The 21929-nt window shown below is 43.9% G+C and overlaps 1 protein-coding gene across 6 annotated transcripts in view; it reads right to left on the bottom strand.

Annotated features, from left to right (window-relative positions):
- CCDC71 (coiled-coil domain containing 71) overlaps positions 1-10266 on the bottom strand; it is a 44673-nt gene extending 34407 nt beyond the window's left edge. For 4 of the 6 annotated variants that reach the window (XM_067463428.1, XM_060766514.2, XM_067463427.1 and 1 more), the window contains exon 1: positions 9949-10266. The gene's annotated coding sequence lies outside the window, so the exon portion shown is untranslated. The remainder of the gene's footprint in view (positions 1-9948) is intronic. The other 2 variants (XM_060766511.2, XM_060766515.2) reach the window with 2 other exon arrangements.
- Between the last annotated feature and the right edge of the window lie 11663 nt (positions 10267-21929).

Raw genomic sequence — 21929 nt, 5'->3', positions numbered from 1 at the left:
TGGATCAAGCTGATCACAGAGGTCGACATGGGCAGGAGCAGCCAGAAGGCGTGAAGGCTGCTAAGACGGTTGAGCAATGACCCCTCACAAACTAATACCCATGCCAACATAAAGGCAGACCAGATAGCACACCAACTCTTGAAGAATGGGAAACCCAACCTTGCCACCAAAGTAGGACAGAAATCAATAGCCAGACAACCAGAGATTGAGAACAACAATCTTAATGAACCCTTTACATCTACTGAATTGGACATGGCTCTCAATAAATGTAAAAATGGTAAAGCAGCTGGCCTGGATGATCTACGGATGGAGCAAATCAAGAACTTTGGTCCAAAAGCAAGGTGCTGGCTGCTGGAGCTGATTAACAACAGCACTGCATCCTGTCAGATCCCCAAAATCTGGAGGAAAGCAAGAGTCATAGCCATCTTGAAGCCAGGCAAAGACCGTAATGATCCAAAAAGCTATAGACCAATCTCCCTGTTGTGCCACCTCTACAAAGTTCTGGAGAGACTTATTTTGCATAGAATTATGGAAGAAATAGACCCATGTCTGGCTTCGGGAAAGGCAAAAGCTGCACATCGCAAGTGCTGAACTTGACTCAGCGTATAGAAGATGGCTTTGAAAGGCAGCAGATCACAGGAGCTGTCTTCATGGACCTGTCAGCAGCTTATGATACTGTAAACCACCGCCTCCGCCTGAGAAAAATGCATAATATCACAAAGGACTACCATCTCACCTGCCTCATAGGAAACCTGCTACAAAACAGGAGCTTTTTTGTTGAATTCCAGGGCCAGAGAAGCAGATGGCGGAAACAGAAGAACGGCCTGCCTCAGGGGAGCGTGCTTGCTCCATCCATGTTCAACATTTACACAAATGACCAGCCACTGCCAGAAGGGACAGAGAGCTTCATCTATGCTGATGATCGTGCCATTTCTGCTTAAGCAGGGAGCTTTGAGATGGTTGAACAGAAGCTCTCAGAAGCTCTAGGTGCTCTTACTGCCTATTACAGGGAAAACCAGCTGATCCCTAATCCATCTAAAACACAGACATGTGCTTTTCACCTTAAGAACAGACAAGCATCCCGAGTTTTGAGGATCACCTGGGAAGAAATCCCACTGGAGCATTGCAGCACACCCAAATACCTGGGAGTCACTCTGGACTGTGCTCTGACCCACAAGAAGCACTGCCTGAATATCAAGCAAAAAGTGGGTGCTAGAAACAATATCATACGAAAGCTGACTGGCACAACCTGGGGATCACAATCAGACACTGTGAAGACTTGCGCTATGCTACTCTGCTGCTGAGTATGCATGCCCAGTGTGGAACACATCTCACCACGCTAAAACAGTGGATGTGGCTCTTAATGAAACATGCCGTATTATCACAGGGTGGCTGCGCCCTACACCACTGGAGAAATTACACTGTCTAGCCAGTATTGCACCACCTGACATCTGCCAGGAAGTAGCAGCCAATTGTGAAAGGACCAAGGCAGTGACATCTCCAGCTCATCCCTTGTTTGGGTATCAGCCAGCACGACGACTTAGAAATCAAGAAATAGATTTCTAAGATCTACAGAGACACTTGCTGGAACACCCCAGCAAGCGAGAGTCAAAAAGTGGCAGGCTAAAACCCAGAACCTCAATCAATGACTGATACCAAATGAGAGACACCCCCTGGGCACACAGAAAATTGGGCGACTTGGAAGGCGCTGAACAGACTGAGCTCTGGCACCACGAGATGAAAAAGCCAATCTTAAAAAATGGGGCTATAAAGTGGAATCCACGGCATGCAAGTGTGGAGAAGAGCAAGCCACTGACCACCTGCTGTAATGCAACCTGAGCCCTGCTACATGCACAATAGAGGACCTTCTTGCGGCAACACCAGAGGCACTCCAGGTGGCCAGCTACTGGTCAAAGGACATTTAATCAACTACCAAGCTTGCAAACTTTGTGTTTTGTCTGTCTGTCTGTTTGTTTGTTTGTTTTGTTAAAAATGTAATACAACTGTCTGGTTGCTCCTGACACGATAAATAAATAAAATAAATAAGTACAGTGTGGAATAGTACACTATGTATGTGGAGTCCCTATTCATCAATAACCCACTACAGGATGGAGAAGCATCAAGAATACCATCCGGAATGAGGTTACAACAGACCTAGCCACCAAACTCTGTCACAAAATCATAGAATAATAGAGTTGGAAGAGACTGCATGCGCCATCTAGTCCAACCCCCTGCCATGCAAGAAAAACACAATCAAATCACCCTGACAGATGGCCAAGTTTCCAAGGAAGCAGCTTCCACCACACTCCGAGGCAGAGAATTCCACTGATGAACTGCTCTTAGAGTCAGGAAATTCTTCCGAATATTCAGGTGGAATCTCCCTTCCTGTAATTTGAACCCATTGCTCCAAGTCCTAGATTCCAGGGCAGAAGAAAACAAGCTTGCTCCCTTTTCCTTATGGCATCCTTTCACATATTTACACATGGCTCTCAGATCTCCTCTCAACCTTCTCTTCTGCAGGCTAAACATGCCCAGTCCTTTAAGACGACCTTCGCAGGGCATGAGATTTGATCATTTTAGTTGCTCTCCTCTGGACACCTTCCAGCTTGTCAATATCTTTTCTGAACTGTGCTGCCCAGAATTAGACACAGTATTTCAGGTGAGATCTAACCAAAGCAGACTAGAGAGGCACCATGACTTCCCTAGATCTAGGATTTTGACGCACCCCAAAATCCCATTGACTTTTTAAGATACTTAATCACACTGTTGGCTCATGTTCAACTTGTTGTTCACAAACACTTTCAAGATCACATGGACTGTTGTCAAGTCCATGTGATCTTCCAAGATCACATGGGCTGTTGTCAAGCCAGGCATCACCCATCCCGTATCTTTGCATTTCATTTTTTCTGCGTGAATGTAGTATTTTGCATTTATCCTTGCTGAAATTCATTTTTTTTTAGTTTTGGCCCAGCTCTCTCACCTGTTAAGGTCATTTTGAATTCTGATCCAGTCTTCTGGAGTATTAGCTATCCCTCCTCATCTGCAAACTTGATAAGGATACCCTCTAAACCTACATCCAGCTCATTAAAAAAGATGTTGGACAGCACTGGGCCCAGAACAGAATCCTGCGGCACTCCACTAGTCACTTCTTTTCAGGATGAAGTAGAACCATTGGTGAGCACCCTTTGGATTCGATCGCTTAACCAATTACAGATCCACCCAACAGTAACATTGCCTGGCCCACATTTGACTAGTCTGCTTGCAAGAAGATCATGGGAGACTTTGTAGAAGGCCTTACTGAAATCAAGATATGCTATGTCCACAGCATTCCCCACATCTACTTGTAACACTATCGAAGCTTGTAACCCTATCGAAAAAACAGATAAAATTAATCTGGAATAACTTGTTTTTGAGAAATCCATGCTGACTTTTAGTAATCACTGCAATTCTTTCTGAGTTGATTGCAGACTGCTTCCTTAATGATCTGCTCCAGAATCATTCCTGGTATGGTTGTCAGGCTGACTGGACAGTACTTGTTAGTCCCTTCTTGAAGATAGGGACAAAATTTGCCATTCTCCAGTCTGCTGGGACTTCTCCTGTTCTCCAAAAATTCTCAGAAATTATTGCAAGTGGTTATATTACTTCTGCAAGTTCCATCAATACTCTTCGATGTAGTTCATCTGGCTCTGGAGACTTAATTTCGAGTAGCCAGGTATTCCTGAACTATTTCTTTACCTATTTTGGGTTACATTTCCCATATTACCTCGTCGGCTTCAATGTCAGGCTGAACACCAACCTCTTTTTGAGAGGAGACTGAGGGAAAGTTGGTGTAGAACAGTGTAGCGAATTTGGTTCTCCTTAGAAAGTTAGTAAATGATCTACCTTAAATGGCTGGCGTGTGAACAACCATTTTGTGGTGCCCAGAGAATAACAGCACCAGCAGGGAAGCTATTTGTATGCGAGCGACCTGACTGGCCGGATGCAAGTGAGCGGGTGCCAAGATTTGAAAGGGAGGCGGAGCCAACTGTCTCTGGAAAAAAAGACTGGTGGTTTTTAAAAAGGGCAGTTGGTCGCTGGATGAGTTTAAGGATGGTTAGTCCTAAAGAGGTGGGACTAGACCAAAAAGCTTAGGCTTCTGACAGGTAGTCAGGAAGAGAAAGGCTGCACTAGGTAGCAAGCCAGGTGTTTACTCTCCAACGTGCAGTAGTAAAGAGTTGGAGAAGCCCAACTGAAGATTCTGTGGTGGTTGGTCAGTGAGGGAGAGTCAGGGAGGACGTTAGCTGAGAAGCAGCTGGAAAATTAAATAGAGGAACAAGCTAAAGATAGTTTGAAATCTGTTTTTATGTATTAGGATGACAGTCCTTTTGGGAGGAAGGAAAAGATTGAATGAAACTCATACTGAAATGTTGTTTTGTAACCAGCAAGCATTTGTACCTTTTGCTTCAAAAATGCAACAAATAAACAGAATTACTGTTTCATTTTAAACAAAGCCTTTCTCTCCACATATCACCTTCAACTTGCCAGGAACTCAAAAGACAGTCTCTGTGGAGATACAAAAGTTGAAATGGCAGATAGAATTAAAAAGAAGAAAAATACAAGAAATTAAAGCTGAAAGGGAGAAAGAATAGCTCATGAAAAGATGATAGAAATTAGGAAGATGACAGAAATGAAGATTGAAAATAAACAAGGAAATGATATATTGGTGAGTAATTTTTGGGAAAGTGAGGAAATGGCAACAAAGAGAGTCCAGTGTTTCCAGAAACCAAATATTGTGAGTGAAATAGACAAAAAGGAATATAAGTTTCATGACATTCCTCAAAGACAGTTTGTCCCCCCCAATGAAATCAATGAGATTTTATATCAGCAATTTGTTGTGTCACAAACTGATCCTTGTCTTGTTTTAGCAGAGAAAATTGAGCTTCTCCATCTTATACTAATGCAGTCTATTTGACTTCTGTATTGGTGACCTGCTGACTTCAACATATATAGTCTCATCTTTTATCTGGCTGAAGAATGGTTGCAATGAACAAACTGTGAGCCTAAAAAAGTTGATAAATTGCTGTTTTATTTCATTTCTTGATTGTCAACCATATTCTCCTACAATGTTTGTTTTTGCCTTGTTTCCTACTTTTGTATACCAATTATCTAATTACCAAAATATTCAATTGGGGATGTGATCAATTTCCTCCCAGATACCTGTGAAAAAACTTTCATTTCCTTCCTCATATACTTCTGCCATAGGCATATAAACTTTCTGTGATGTTGAATGCTAAATGTTCCTGAAATGTGGCAGGGGGCAATCAGACATGGTTTAAACACAAACACTTTTGTATCTCATGATACATTCTGTCATTGGTAATCAATCCATTACACTATGGAACAAAATTGGAAAAAAATGTGTTCCTGGTTTGAAAGTGTTATTTCTTGTTTAATTGTGCAGTCCTTACTTTGAAAGTAGTTATTATCGAGACATTACATTTTTGTGGATGCCATAAACTATGTTGAATTGGTAGAGACTTTATGACAACAGTGCTCAACCTGTAGGTCGCAACCCCCTTGGGGGTCAGATGATCCCTTCACAGGGGTTGCCTAAGACCATTGGAAAACCCATATTTCCGATAGTCTTAGGAATCAAGACACCGCTCCTCTATCTGTCTCCAGACGGTTATATGAAGGGCCCTCTTCTGCTTTAGTGACAAGCCCTTCCTGGAGTCCTCCCACTTCTGGCATGCTCCCCATCCCCGCTCTCTTCTCTTGTGTCTATTATTTCTGGCTAGGTGGCAGCACATGCTCAATATAGACTGTCCCTGTTGTCATCACTACAGCAGGGGGAGAAAGGGACTGCCTCCTAAATCAGATAGTGCTTGTGCACCTGCACAGGAGCTGGAGTGCAAATTCTGTTAGTTCTGCCTTCAAGTTGGTTTTTATAATGGATTGGCCTACCTTAAAGGGTTGGTGTAAAAGGTAGTAAACAGGCCGGGCTTGCTAAGGAGAGCTGAGGGGGGTGCTCCTGTTCCTTACGGCCTTGCCTTGAGCCAGACCTTATCATTTGTTCCTCAGTCCTCCATCTTCTGGTGGTGGTTGCAATTGGTGGCCTGTCGTCTTTATTGCAGTTTTCAAGGACTTTTCTAGGCAAAATTTGTTCTCAGAAAGCTAAGTCTTGCCTTTGCCTTTTACTTTCCCTTTGTGTGTGTGTGTGTGTGTGTGTGTGTGTTTGTTTGGTTTCTTTCTTGTCAGGAGTGACTTGAGAAACTACAAGTCGCTTCTGGTGTAAGAGAATTGGCTGTCTGCTTACTTGGTTGACATCTTTGCCATCTTGAATGAGTTACATTTATCACTGCAAGGACCAAATGTAACATGCCTTGATTAGTCTGAAAAGATCTGATCATACCAAATGAAACTTCAGCTTTGGCAAAAAAAAAATGGTTGAAAATAAAATTTACATATTGCCTACATTATCTGCTTTCTTCAAGGAACATGACACTGAACCAGATGAAAGGATTATGATTATAATATCTGTGAAATAACACTTGAACATGCTTGGAGACGGAATTTCATTTTACTTTCCAAATCTACCTGACACCGCATTTCCACTTGCCAGAAGCCAATTCACAGTCAAAGTTGAAGATGTTCCTGAGACAGTACATGAGGAACTGTATTAAAGGGTCGCATCATTAGGAAGGTTGAGAACCACTGCTCTATTAAATATTTATTGAAAACTATAGCAAAATGCACTGTAAGATGTCCCTCCCACAAAAACAAAGTTTTTGCAGTTTAATAAACTTTTCCATGTTTCTATGATAGAACCAATTAGGAAATAACATTCATAACCCAGGAACAAAAATCATGTTACACAGTGTTATCAACAGGCAATGGTACTGAAAGAGAAGGTCTTATTTGGGGCAAGGGTGTTCAGATCAACACCTGTCTCTTTTCTTGGTCAAAATACAACCACAATTTCTCTCCCCTATCAGAAGGATCAAGTCAAATTCTCTGTGAGGTCTTTCTCAAGTACCATAAGTGTTTGTCTAAGATGTTAAAAGTTAACACCTAATGCTTCTCAGTGAAACCAGATAGACAGCCTTTATTTTATGTTTTCATTTTATTTTAAAGGACATTCAATAAAAGAATGATTCCCCCATCCAAAACAAGTGTAAAATAACATAAATTGAGAACCTGGATTCAATGAAAATCATTTTGTGGGAAGTGTTGTCAGCTGAAACCAAGAAGGATAACGAAATGGATTAGAATAGAAAACTGTGCTTTACTTAATTTAAAAGGGTATAATTTAAGATTTGGATGGCATGCATACTTAAGGTACAAAAAAGAAAAGGTCAATAAAGATCTCATAGAAACATAGAATCAAAGAGTTGGAAGAGACCTCATGGGCCATCCAGTCCAACCCCCTGCCAAGAAGCAGGAATATTGCAATCTGCAATTGTTCAACCTACTGCCCAATATGCCTATTGTGTCATGCAATGAAAGTATTTGAAAGAATACTGGACAAAAGTTTAAGAAGTCACACAACGGTTACACCAAATCACTGTGGCTTTGTCAGGGAGTATGGCATAATAATAATATGGTATAATATTCCCCGTAGTAACCTACGGATGTGAGAGCTGGACCATAGGGAAGGCTGAGCGAAGGAAGATAGATGCTTTTGAACTGTGGTGCTGGAGGAAAGTTCTGAGAGTGCCTTGGACTGCGAGAAGATCCAACCAGTCCATACTTCAAGAAATAAAGCCTGACTGCTCATTGGAGGGAAGAATAGTAGAGGCCAAGATGAAGTACTTTGGCCACATCATGAGAAGAAAGGAAACCTTAGAGAAGACAATTGTGCTGGGGAAAATGGAAGGAAAAAGGAAGAGGGGCCGATCAATGGTAAGATGGATGGATGGTATCCTTAAGAGCCGCCGCAAACTAGCGTCTTGGGAGAGCAAACTGTGCCAGCACGACCGATGACATTGAAGACTCCGCCTCTTTCTCCGCGCCCACGTGGTTTTCCCTTTGCTAGGGCAGTGATGCGAGCGTACTCTCGCTGTTGACAGAATTCAACAGCGAGAGTACACTCGCATCGCTGCCCTAGCAAAGGGGAAACCACGGAGTCGCGGAGAAAGAGGCGGAGAAAGAGGCAGAGAAAGAGGCGGAGTCTTCGACGTCATCGGTTGTGCTGGCACAGTTTGCTCTCCCAAGACGCTAGTTTACGGCGGCTCTTAAGTGACTGGATTGATCTTGAAGGAACTGGGGGTGGTGACGACCGACAGGGAGCTCTGGCGTTGACTGGTCCATGAAGTCACAAAGAGTCGGAAACGACTGAACGAATGAACAGCAACATAGCATAATAGATGCAATACATACTATAAATAAACTGGAATATATGGCAGTGTGGACTCAGATAACCCAGTTCAAAGAAGGTATTGTGTGATGTTCTGCCTTGATATTATGGGTTATATGGCTGTATGGAATAGCCCTTGGAAGAGTTATGATGGGGAAAATGGGTCTCCACTGAAGCCTTTTCACCAATCCTTGTTTGCACAACAAGACAATTTTTTTTCCAAAATCTGATTATCTCAGGGACAGAAAGTGAGGTGAAATCTTCCAAACAGAGGCACAGGCAGCAAAAGAAACCACACAGGGGTGTTAACTCTTTCCTATACTATCCAAAGGATGATGGTTGTGTGTGTGTGGGTGGGTGGCTGGAGTTACACTTCAAAAATGTACCTGTTCTGACTTACATGCACTTTCAACTTAAGAACCTATCTTTCGTAACTTGGCGGCCATCTGCTAAAGTAGGCCTGGGCCAACTTCGGCCCTCCAGGGACTTCAACTCCCACAATTCCTAACATCCACCAGCTGTTAGGATTTCATAGAATCATAGAATCAAAGAGTTGGAAGAGACCTCAAATCACCCCTGACAGATGGCCATCCAGCCTCTGTTTAAAAGCTTCCAAAGAAGGAGCCTCCACCACACTCCGGGGCAGAGAGTTCCACTGCTGAATGGCTCTCACAGTCAGGAAGTTCAGATGGAATCTCCTCTCTTGTAGTTTGAAGCCATTGTTCCGCGTCCTAGTCTCCAGGGAAGCAGAAAACAAGCTTGCTCCCTCCTCCCTGTGGCTTCCTCTCACATATTTATGCATGGCAATCATATCCCCTCTCAGCCTTCTCTTCTTCAGGCTAAACATGCCCAGCTCCTTTAGCCGCTCCTCATAGGGCTTGTTCTCCAGACCTTTTATCATTTTAGTCGCTCTCCTCTGGACACATTCCAGCTTGTCAATATCTCTCTTGAATTGTGGTGCCCAGAATTGGACACAATATTCCAGAGCAGAATAGAGGGGTAGCATGACTTCCCTAGATCTAGACACTATGCTTCTATTGATGCAGGCCAAAATCCCATTGGCTTTTTTTGCTGCCACATTTGTGGGGAGTTGAAGTCCAAAACACCTGGAAGGCCTAAGTTGACCCAGGCCTGTGCTAAAGTCTGTCAGATATCGAGAACCTCCATCTTTAGTGGCACTTGTGGCACTCGTGAGGCAAACAGGTGGCAGGCCACTATAGCTTTGCTTGTGGCTTGCCTGCCCGCCCAATAATTGAAGGCAGGAACAGAGAGGAGCAGACTGTGATGGACCTTTTGATATAATCCAATGAGCTGATTGTTATTAATCCCTTTTGCATAAAAGCTAATCCTCTGTGGACTTGACAGCACAGAAGGCAGTGCCCATCACTGATACTATGGCTGGAATTATTGACTGAGGTCTGAAAAGGGGAAAAGCACTCTGCACATGCTCAGGAACACACTCTCCATGCCATTCACGCCCATTGACAAGCCACAGGGTTAAGGATTCGCTCCCCCGTCCTTTTTTTTTTAAAGGCCGAGGGATCTTTATCTATCCATCTTATCTATCCTGAAGAGACTATTCCTCCACCCATTTTCCCCACACACGCACACACCTTTTTTTAAGGCAACCCCCAAAATAATTATCGTTCGGGCTTTCTCTTCATGCTTTTAAAAAGCCACCTCCGTGCTCACATCTTTCCCATCCGCGGCGTCGGAGGCCTTCTCACCCTTCCGCGAACAGGCCCTCAAGCCGGGGCCTCGCGTAAAGCCCGGCGCCGGCGACAGCGCCTCCTCTTTGGGCGAAGGGGAGCTCTCGCGTCACGGGGCGGCACGGGCCAATCAGCCTCCTCCCCTCAAAGCGCCCGCTAAGAGCAGCAGAGGAACCTTTCTCCGGCGGCTTGCCGGCACGCGCTACGTAAATTCCGTAGCGCCCGGTGGGAGGAGTTATAGGTAAACGAAAGCCCCCGTCCGGGTGGACAAAGCTAACGCCAGGGCGGGGGCTACGTCATCTCGTCGTCGGAGGTGTTTTGAGCCTCACGCCTCTCAAGTAGGCCAGGCTCCATTCCTTTCCGATTGACTTTGCGCAAACTGCGTAGGTGAAATAAGCCAGGAAAAGACGTTCTCTGCTGACCCCTAGAGGGCTCTAGCTGATACTACATTCACACAACTAATACAAGCAGAAACTTTGGGTGCATCTACACCTTTTTCCTGAGGAGTGAGGTTGAATGGGCCTTAAGAAGCATTGCTAACAACAAGGCAGCAGGAGACGACGGGATCCCAGCTGAACTGTTTAAAATCTTAAAAGATGATGCTATCAAGGTGATGCATGCCATTTGCCAGCAAATATGGAAAACACAAGAATGGCCATCAGACTGGAAAAAATCAACTTACATCCCCATACCAAAAAAGGGAAATGCAAAAGACTGCTCCAACTTCCGTACAGTGGCCCTTATTTCTCATGCCAGTAAGGTAATGCTCAAGATCCTGCAAGGAAGACTCCAGCAATACATGGAGCGAGAGTTGCCAGATGTTCAAGCTGGGTTTAGAAAAGGCAGAGGAACGAGAGACCAGATTGCCAATATCCGCTGGATAATGGAGAAAGGCAGGGAGTTTCAGAAAAACATCTACTTCTGCTTCATTGACTATTCTAAAGCCTTTGACTGTGTGGATCATAATAAATTGTGGCAAGTTCTTGGTGGGATGGGCATCCCAAGCCACCTTGTCTCTCTCCTGAGGAATCTGTACAAGGACCAAGTAGCAACAGTCAGAACTGACCACGGAACAACAGACTGGTTCAAGATTGGGAAAGGTGTACGGCAAGGCTGCATCCTCTCACCCAACCTTTTTAACTTGTATGCAGAACACATCATGCGATGTGCGGGGCTGGATGAATGCAAAGCTGGGGTGAAAATTGCTGGAAGAAACATTAACAACCTCAGATATGCAGATGACACCACTCTGATGGCCGAAAGCGAGGAGGAGCTGAGGAGCCTTCTAATCAAGGTGAAAGAAGAAAGCGCAAAAGCCGGGTTGCAGCTAAACGTCAAAAAAACCAAGATGATGGCAACAAGAATGATTGACAACTGGAAAATAGAGGGAGAAAATGTGGAGGCCGTGACAGACTTTGTATTTCTAGGTGCGAAGATTACTGCAGATGCAGACTGTGGCCAGGAAATCAGAAGACGCTTACTTCTTGGGAGGAGAGCAATGTCCAGTCTCGATAAAATAGTAAAGAGTAGAGACATCAGACTGGCAACAAAGATCCGCCTAGTCAAAGCCATGGTATTCCCTGTAGTAACCTACGGATGTGAGAGCTGGACCATAGGGAAGGCTGAGCGAAGGAAGATTGATGCTTTTGAGCTGTGGTGCTGGAGGAAAGTGCTGAGAGTGCCTTGGACTGCGAGAAGATCCAACCAGTCCATCCTCCAGGAAATAAAGCCCGGCTGCTCACTGGAAGGAAGGATACTAGAGACAAAGTTGAAGTACTTTGGCCACATCATGAGGAGACAGCAAAGCCTAGAGAAGACAATTATGCTGGGGAAAGTGGAAGGTAAAAGGAAGAGGGGCCGACCAAGGGCAAGATGGATGGATGGCATCCTTGAAGTGACTGGACTGACCTTGAAGGAGCTGGGGGTGGTGACGGCCGACAGGGAGCTCTGGCGTGGGCTGGTCCACGAGGTCACGAAGAGTCGGAGACGACTGAACGAATGAACAACAACACCTTTTTCTGGTCCATTTAGTTTTATTTTTCCATTTAGTTGGAAAAAATCAACTAATATCCCCATACCAAAAAGGGGAAATGCGAAAGACTGCTCCAACTTCCGTACAGTGGCCCTTATTTCTCATGCCAGTAAGGTAATGCTCAAGATCCTGCAAGGAAGACTCCAGCAATACATGGAGCGAGAGTTGCCAGATGTTCAAGCTGGGTTTAGAAAAGGTAGAGGAACGAGAGACCAGATTGCCAATATCTGCTGGATAATGGAGAAAGGCAGGGAGTTTCAGAAAAACATCTACTTCTGCTTCATTGACTATTCTAAAGCCTTTGACTGTGTGGATCATAATAAATTGTGGCAAGTTCTTAGTGGGATGGGCATACCAAGCCACCTTGTCTCTCTCCTGAGGAATCTGTACAAGGACCAAGTAGCAACAGTCAGAACTGACCACGGAACAACAGACTGGTTCAAGATTGGGAAAGGCGTCCGGCAAGGCTGCATCCTCTCACCCAACCTTTTTAACTTGTATGCAGAACACATCATGCGATGTGCGGGGCTGGATGAATGCAAAGCTGGGGTGAAAATTGCTGGAAGAAACATTAACAACCTCAGATATGCAGATGACACCACTCTGATGGCCGAAAGCGAGGAGGAGCTGAGGAGCCTTCTAATCAAGGTGAAAGAAGAAAGCGCAAAAGCTGGGTTGCAGCTAAACATCAAAAAAACCAAGATTATGGCAACAAGAATGATTGACAACTGGGAAATAGAGGGAGAAAATGTGGAGGCCGTGACAGACTTTGTATTTCTAGGTGCAAAGATGACTGCAGATGCAGACTGTGGCCAGGAAATCAGAAGACGCTTACTTCTTGGGAGGAGAGCAATGTCCAATCTCGATAAAGTAAAGAGTAGAGACATCACACTGGCAACAAAGATCCGCCTAGTCAAAGCCATGGTATTCCCTGTAGTCACCTACGGATGTGAGAGCTGGACCTTAGGGAAGGCTGAGCGAAGGAAGATCGATGCTTTTGAGCTGTGGTGCTGGAGGAAAGTTCTGAGAGTGCTTTGGACTGCGAGAAGATCCAACCAGTCCATCCTCCAGGAAATAAAGCCCAACTGCTCACTGGAGGGAAGGATACTAGAGACAAAATTGAAGTACTTTGGCCGCATCATGAGGAGACAGCAAAGCCTAGAGAAGACAATTATGCTGGGGAAAGTGGAAGGCAAAAGGAAGAGGGGCCGACCAAGGGCAAGATGGATGGATGGCATCCTTGAAGTGACTGGAATGACCTTGAAGGAGCTGGGGGTGGTGACAGCCGACAGGGGGCTCTGGCGTGGACTGGTCCATGAGGTCACGAAGAGTCGGAGACGACAATGAATGAACAACAAAACAAACAATTACAATTATACACTACAATTAGACATAAATCAAATTAAAACAAAACACCCATAAGCAATAAAACAATAATTAAAACAATAAAAATGTCTCGTCCGTCGAATCACTGTTCCAGTCATTGTCTTTCTGAAATGCTGCATCCATTTACTTCTACTGCCCGAAGGCCTGATCCCAAAACCATGATTTTTTTTTCTAAAAGTCAGGAGGGAGGGAGCAGATCTTGCCTCATTTGGGAGTGTGTTCCATAGGCAAGGGGCCACAGCCGAGAAGGCCCTGTCTCTAGTCCCCTACCAGGCACATCTGTGCTGTTGACGGGAGCAAGAGCAAGGGCCTCCCCGGATTATCTTAGATTACGAGGTGGGACGTAGGGGTAGATGCATTCGGACAAGTAAGCTGGGTACAAAAACACTTAAAGACAATACAATAATTAAAATGAAGAATAATTTTAACAAATATAAACATATTAGTATTTCAATGGGAAGTATGGGCTTGCTTTTGACTGATGAGATAGGATTGTTATTGTGTGCTTTCAAGTCGCTTCAGACATAGGTTGATCCTGAGTGAGGGCCGGGTAAATGGCCTTGGAGGGCCGTATCTGGCCCCCGGGCCTTAGTTTGAGGACCCCTGATCTACACCTTTTTCCTGCCCCTGCCCCACCGAAGCATTTCTAAAATCCTGGTGCCTTCCCCTGCATATAATTCTTATTATTCAGAAAGTGAAGTCCTATTTAACAGATGCTGGATGACCATCTGTCAGAGGTACTTTGTGCTTTTCCTGCATGGCAGGGGGTTGGACTAGATGGTCCATGTGACCTCATCCAACTCTATTATTCTATTCATTTGCGTAGAGGAAGCCTAAGAGCCCATGGACTTGGTCTAAGAAAGCTTCCAAAGAACATAGCATCTACGAAAGAGAAAAATAGGAATTGATTAGAGTAGTCTGCATTGCATTCAGGATACCGTAAGTATCTGTCACGTTGCCAGGGCTCTGCCTTATTTAGGTAGAGATGAATCAAACTCCCAGATTTATCAAACAGTTTAATTAAAACAGCACTTACTTGCTGGCTGTTTTAATAGACCAAAACATAAAACATAAAGATAGCAAAAACGACTCCGTAGTCAAAAGGGTCCAGTCCAGTGGTCAAATGCTGAGAGTTCAATAAACAAAATCCAATAGGCCAATGATTTGAATCCCGGGAGAGCGGGTTGAGTTTCCTCTGTCAGCTCCAGCTTCTCATCCGGGGACAAGAGAGAAGCCTCCCACAAGGAAGGTAAAACATCAAAACATCCAGGCATCCCCTGGGCAATGTCTTTGCAGATGGTCAATTCTCTCACACCAGAAGCAACTTGCAGTTTCTCAAGTTGCTTCTGACACAAAAAGAAAAAAATCCTTTCCAATTGCGTCCCTCTTGGAGGTAGATCAATAAATGGACTGGCATTTCAAATGCTCCAATTATAGTTTATTAAATTTCCTGCCAATGGAATCCTGAGCCACTCAAGATGCAGGTCCTAGCTGGATAGTTTCTGGACCAATCAGGAGCTTTCATGGGTTTCTTGAATAGCTGTCAAATGAAATAATAATGCTCTACATTTACAATAGCATGATTTCAGTTCTTTGAAGGACTATCTCTACTGACATCATCTCTGGCCATTGAGAATAAAGCCTCTGATTTTGCTTTCAACCCACCTGTGTCTCATTCAGCCTTCTAGACACTCCGGGCCACTGAACTTGCGATTTAGTGAAGCTGAACAGAGGCTCAGGTCACACAACAGGGGCTCAGGTCTAAACACAAAATTCATCCATGTTTCATATACAGCTTATACACATAACCTGTAGATAATTTTATGAGCAGTATTTTAAAATAATTTTGTACATGAAACAAAGTCTAAGTACATTGAGCCATCAGAAAACAAAAGTGTCCCTATTGAAATGACAGGGAGAAGGTTTGAGGAAAAGAGACAAAAGAGAGTTCCTGACATCTGTAAAAGCACGGTTCATTCTCGGTTGGCACAAACCGGATATGGACCCTGCTGGTGTTCCAGGAAACAGAGTGCTGAACAAAATAATTGCCTTGGTTTATATGCCCTTTAAAATAATATGCATGCATCATACCAGCATCACAATGTGTGTCACAAAATTCCACTGTTACATTGACTTCAATAGCATATTTTAACTTCAGCACCTTTAATCTTCCATTAAGCAACTTTATCTAAAGAGCTTCTATTAGAGGACCATCCTGTACCCTATAGCGCCAAAGTGTCTACTGATAGCAAGAACTTCCATCTATCTTATCCTTCCTTTTCCCCATCAGTGGTCACCTCAATCCACCCAGGAAAATCTCCTATATATACCGGGTCCTAGGGAGGCACATTTGGAAGCTACAAGGCGTAGAGCTTTTTCTATCTATGCTCCAACTCATTGCCTCCATATATTAGAGCAATGTTGGAGTTGCGACCTTTTGTAAAGGCGCTAAAGACTTGGCTGTTTGGTTGTGCATTTAAGTAATCAGATCAAATTTTGCCATAGTCACTGCTTCATGTTTTTATGTTGAATGTTTTTATGTTGAATGTTTTTATGTTGAATGCTTTTATGTTGAATGTTTTTATATTGAATGTTTTATATTGTGTATAAGCTATTTTAAATTGTAAGTCGCTCGGAGCACTTTGGTGGAGAGCGACTAATTAAGAAATAAAGTGATGATGATGATGATGATGATGATGATGAGTCCTTTCCTGGTATGAGGGCTTTCTTGAAAGCAAGGCTCATTAATTTTACGATAAGCCCTGCTTAGACATTCCTTTCCATAGACCTCTTTCTGGCCTCTTGGTGGCATCTAATCTGCAGCTTTTAGGAAGAGCATCTCTTCCCAAGTGAATGTTCATGCATACATACATATCCCTTTGTGATTTGATATATATATTTTCTAATTCCTATTTCTAATATTGTTACATCCAATATATATTTTCCAATATGTGTATTATGTACTTTCATCATGCTTTCATCACTATCTAAATCAACCAGTGGGACAATTCGGAGCTTTGTATTTCAGACTTCAGAATTACAGAGAAGTCATGCTCCACCTGTTCCATAAATATGTCAGACCATGTGTTTATGACTTCATTTACACATTCAAGAGTAGGGAAGCTTGTGTAGAGACATATTTTACAGTCTTTAAAATGCTGCAGGACTCTTGCCACTAAAGCTTTATCATATTCCAAAACAGTAATCAGCTACACAGAGAAGCCACTCAAATCCACAAGCATGTGGACAATTTCAACAGAAAGGAAGAAACCATGAAAATGAACAAAAGCTGGCTACCAGTATTAAAAAAAACTCTAAAATTAATAAAAGTAAATAAAGAACAAAACTCAAACACAGGGGAACTCCAGACAAGAAACAATCAGGAACAGCCAATCACCTCTCAACAAACGATTCCTCCAGGCAGTAACAAGTCACCCTAAAAACTGTCAGGCCATCAAATGCTAATCAAGGTGGCCAGCTGAAGCATTCACACCTAGTTCCAACAGACATGAGTTCTTTCTCCTAGCCGGGACTTTCCACAGATATATATATACCCAATTTTTCCAGTTTCCAAAAGACCTCACAACCTCTGAGGATGCCTGCCATAGATGCAGGCAAACATCAGGAGAGAATGCTTTTAGAACATGACCATACAGCCCGAAAAACCTACAACAACCCAGTAATCAGCTGATCTGTGCAGGTATGTCTACACTTCCATTGAAATGCTGCTTTAAAGCACCTTTCACTTCCTGTACTTTTGGGTTGGTTTTAAAAAAAAAACATGTGTATTACCTCTCATGGTAAGGATTACAAGCCCAGCAGGAGGTCACTGGGAGGTTAAACTCTTTCTCTTCTAACTGTGTTTGGGACAATAAGCTTTTCATCGCCATGCACAAGTTAATCTGCTTATCTCTGCAAGGATGTCTCTCTTAATTTCCCTACTGCTTTGCCTGGTGGTGGGAAGAAATACCATTTGTGAGTTCAGTCACTCACACCATTTCTAGGCACTATGTGAGTATGTGCCTTTGCGTCACCTATTAACGTATAACAAACCTATTAATTTCATAGGGTTTTCTTAGGTAAGGAATACTTAGAGGTGGTTTAACCGGTTCCTTCCACTAAAATACAGTCTACTCATTAGCAGTCTCTCATCCAAGTACTAGCTAGGGCTGACCTTACTTAGCTTCTACTATCCAATGAGTTCTGATGTGTATATGACTATTTCAAGACTAAATGATGACAAGCAAACATTCTTCCTTACTAAAGAGAATGGGATCGCAAACATTTTTTTCAATAGCGGGACTGTGGTGCAGCTGGCTGGGAGTCAGCTGCATTAGATCACCATTGACCAAAAGGCATTGAATGTTTGCCGTGTATATGCTGTGCTCCACCCTGAATCCCCTTCGGGTTGAGAAGGGCGGAATATAAATGTTTTAAATAAATAAATAAATGGTCATGAGTTTGAAGCCAGCCCGGGTCAGAGTGAGCTTCTGTAGCTCGCTGTCGACTTTGCAGCCTGAAAGACAGTTGCATCTGTCAGCTAGGAAATTTGTTGTTGTTGTTCATTCGTTCAGTCGTCTCCGACTCTTCGTGACCTCATGGACCAGCCTACGCCAGAGCTCCCTGTCGGCCGTTACCACCCCCAGCTCCCTCAAGGTCAGTCCAGTCACTTCAAGGATGCCATCCATCCATCTTGCCCTTGGTCGGCCCCTCTTCCTTTTGCCTTCCACTTTCCCCAGCATAATTGTCTTCTCTAGGCTTTCCTGTCTCCTCATGATGTGGCCAAAGTACTTCAGCTTTGTCTCTAGTATCCTTCCCTCCAGTGAGCAGTCGGGCTTTATTTCCTGGAGGATGGACTGGTTGGATCTTCTCGCAGTCCAAGGCACTCTCAGCACTTTCCTCCAACACCACAGCTCAAAAGCATCGATCTTCCTTCGCTCAGCCTTCCCTAAGGTCCAGCTCTCACATCCGTAGGTTACTACTACAGGGAATACCATGGCTTTGACTAGGCAATGGATCTTTGTTGCAAGTCTGATGTCTCTACTCTTCACTATTTTATCGAGACTGGACATTGCTCTCCTCCCAAGAAGTAAGCGTCTTCTGATTTCCTGGCTACAGTCTGCATCTGCAGTAATCTTTGCACCTAGAAATACAAAGTCTGTCACGGCCTCCACGGTTTCTCCCTCTATTTTCCAGTTGTCAATCATTCTTGTTGCCATAATCTTGGTTTTTTTGACGTTTAGCTGCAACCCGGCTTTTGCGCTTTCTTCTTTCACCTTGATTAGAAGGCTCCTCAGCTCCTCCTCGCTTTCGGCCATCAGAGTGGTGTCATCTGCATATCTGAGGTTGTTAATGTTTCTTCCAGCAATTTTCACCCCAGCTTTGCATTCATCCAGCCCCGCACATCGCATGATGTGTTCTGCATACAAGTTAAAAAGGTTGGGTGAAAGTATGCAGCCTTGCCGTACGCCTTTCCCAATCTTGAACCAGTCTGTTGTTCCGTGGTCAGTTCTGACTGTTGCTACTTGGTCCTTGTACAGATTCCTCAGGAGAGAGACAAGGTGGCTTGGTATGCCCATCCCACCAAGAACTTGCCACAATTTATTATGATCCACACAGTCAAAGGCTTTAGAATAGTCAATGAAGCAGAAGTACATGTTTTTCTGAAACTCCCTGCCTTTCTCCATTATCCAGCGGATATTGGCAATCTGGTCTCTCGTTCCTCTGCCTTTTCTAAACCCAGCTTGAACATCTGGCAACTCTCGCTCCATGTATTGCTGGAGTCTTCCTTGCAGGATCTTGAGCATTACCTTACTGGCATGAGAAATAAGGGCCACTGTACGGAAGTTGGAGCAGTCTTTCGCATTTCCCTTTTTTGGTATGGGGATATAAGTTGATTTTTTCCAGTCTGATGGCCATTCTTGTGTTTTCCATATTTGCTGGCAAATGGCATGCATCACCTTGACAGCATCATCTTTTAAGATTTTAAACAGTTCAGCTGGGATCCCATCATCTCCTGCTGCCTTGTTGTTAGCAATGCTTCTTAAGGCCCATTCAACCTCACTCCTCAGGATGTCTGGTTCTAATTCATTCACCACACCGTCAAAGCTATCCTCGATATTGTTATCCTTCCTATACAGATCTTCTGTATAGTCTCGCCACCTTCTCTTGATCTCTTCAGCTTCTGTTAGGTCCCTGCCATCTTTGTTTCTTATCATACCAATTTTTGCCTGAAATTTACCTCCAATGTTTCTAATTTTCTGGAAGAGGTCTCTTGTCCTTCCTATTCTGTTGTCTTCTTCCACTTCCATGCATTGCTTATTTAAAAATAGTTCCTTATCTCTTCTGGCTAACCTCTGGAATTGCGCATTTAACTGGGCATATCTCCCCTTTTCACTGTTTCCTTTTGCTTTCCTCCTTTCTTGGGCTACTTCCAGTGTCTCAGCAGACAACCATTTTGCCTTCTTCGTTTTCTTTTTCTTTGGAACGTACTTTGTTGCCGCCTCCTGAACAATGTCGCGGACTTCTGTCCATAGTTCTTCTGGGACTCTGTTTACTAAATCTAGTCCTTCAAATCTGTTCTTCACTTCCACTGTATATTCGCTAGGAATGTTAGTGAGATCATATCTAACTGGTCTGTGTATTTTCCCTGATCTCTTTAGTTTTATTCTAAATTGGGCAATAAGAAGTTCATGATCTGAGCTACAGTCAGCCCCAGGTCTTGTTTTCACCGAGTGGATGGATGTCCGCCACCTTTGGCTGCAAAGGATGTAGTCAATCTGATTTCGGTGTTGACCATCTGGTGAGGTCCATGTGTAAAGCCGTCTTTTAGGTTGTTGGAAGAGAGTATTCGTTATACACAGCGAGTTTTCCTGGCAGAATTCTATCAGCCTGCGTCCCGCTTCATTTTGTTCTCCCAGACCATGCTTGCCTGTGATCCCAGTTGTCATTTGACTTCCCACCTTGGCATTCCAGTCTCCTGTAATGAAAATAATGTCTCTTTTTGGTGTATTATCCAGTAGTTCCTGCAGATCCTCATAGAACTGATCTACTTCTGCTTCTTCAGCAGCTGTGGTTGGGGCGTATATTTGGATCACTGTGATGTTGAAAGGCTTTCCTTGCACTCGAATTGAGATCATTCTGTCATTTTTTGGGTTGTATCCAAGCACCGCTTTAGCGAATTTCTTATTAATTATGAAGGCTACTCCATTTCTTCGATGTTCCTCTTGTCCGCAGTAGTAGATCTGGTGGTCATCTGATGTGAAGTGGCCCATTCCAGTCCATTTCAGTTCGCTGACCCCCAGAATGTCTATCTTTAGTCTTGACATCTCACCAATAACAACATCCAATTTGCCCTGGCTCATAGATCTTACATTCCAGGTTCCTATGGTGTGTTGATCTTTAGAGCATCGGATTCGTCGTTCGCCTCCAGAACCGTCGGTCGCTAGCCTTCCTTTCGGCTTTGAGCTAGCTGCGTCATCACATCTGGGGCTAGTTGAACTTATCCTCTGCTCCTCCCCAGTAGCATTTTGGCCATCTTCCGACCTGGGAGTCCCATCTTCCAATGGCATACCGACATATCTCTGGTTGTACTGGTCCATTTAGTTTTCTTGGCAAGGATACTGGAGTGGTTTGCCATTGCCTTCCCCAGGGATCACGCTTGGTCTGACCTCTCTGCCACAACCGTCCCGTCTTGGGTGGCCCTTCACGGTTTCGCTCATGACATCATTGAGGTGCTCAAGCTCCAGCGCCCCGACAAGGCGGTGATCCTTTGCTGGAGATTTAGGAAATTTAGGTACCACTTATGCGGGTAGGCTAATTTAACTAATTTACGTCGCCATAAAAAGCTCCAGCAAGCATGCAAAGAATGAGGAAGTACTCCATCAGTGTCTGAAATGGATGGTGAACTGACAGCTCCCCTGGTGGCCAGAATACTCTCATGAAGCTGGAATTTTAAATGGCCTCTGTGTGCCTCTCTATATATGTTGTGTGTCTATGGCATTGAATGTTTACCATGTATATGTACATTGTAATCCGTCCTGAGTCCCCTGTGTGAGAAGGGTGGAATATTAATACTGTAAATAAATAAATAAATAAATAAATAAATAAATAATGGCAGCACTCTAGAGGCAGGACACACTTGTAAATCATCAGAAATGCCATCTGTGGCTATCAAAAAAGGTTCTGGACATTTGAACTGGATGCCATTTGGACTGGATGGCCCTTATTGTCTCTTCAAATTCTATAATTCTATGGACATCCTAATGGAAAATATGTGTTTCCAAAGCATAAAAGGTAAAAGTTAAGGTTTCCCCTTGACATTAAGTCTAATCATGTCCAACTCGGGGGGGGGGGGGTGGTGCTCATCTCCATTTCTAAGCTGAAGAGCCAGTGTTGTCCGTAGATGCCTCCAAGGTCATGTGGTCAACATTATTGCATGGAGTACCATTACCTTCCCACCGAAGTA

The sequence above is a fragment of the Anolis sagrei genome, chromosome 2 (assembly GCF_037176765.1).
Source record: "Anolis sagrei isolate rAnoSag1 chromosome 2, rAnoSag1.mat, whole genome shotgun sequence".
NCBI classification, from domain to species: Eukaryota; Metazoa; Chordata; class Lepidosauria; order Squamata; family Dactyloidae; genus Anolis; species Anolis sagrei.
This window is presented reverse-complemented; position numbering and strand designations above follow the sequence as displayed.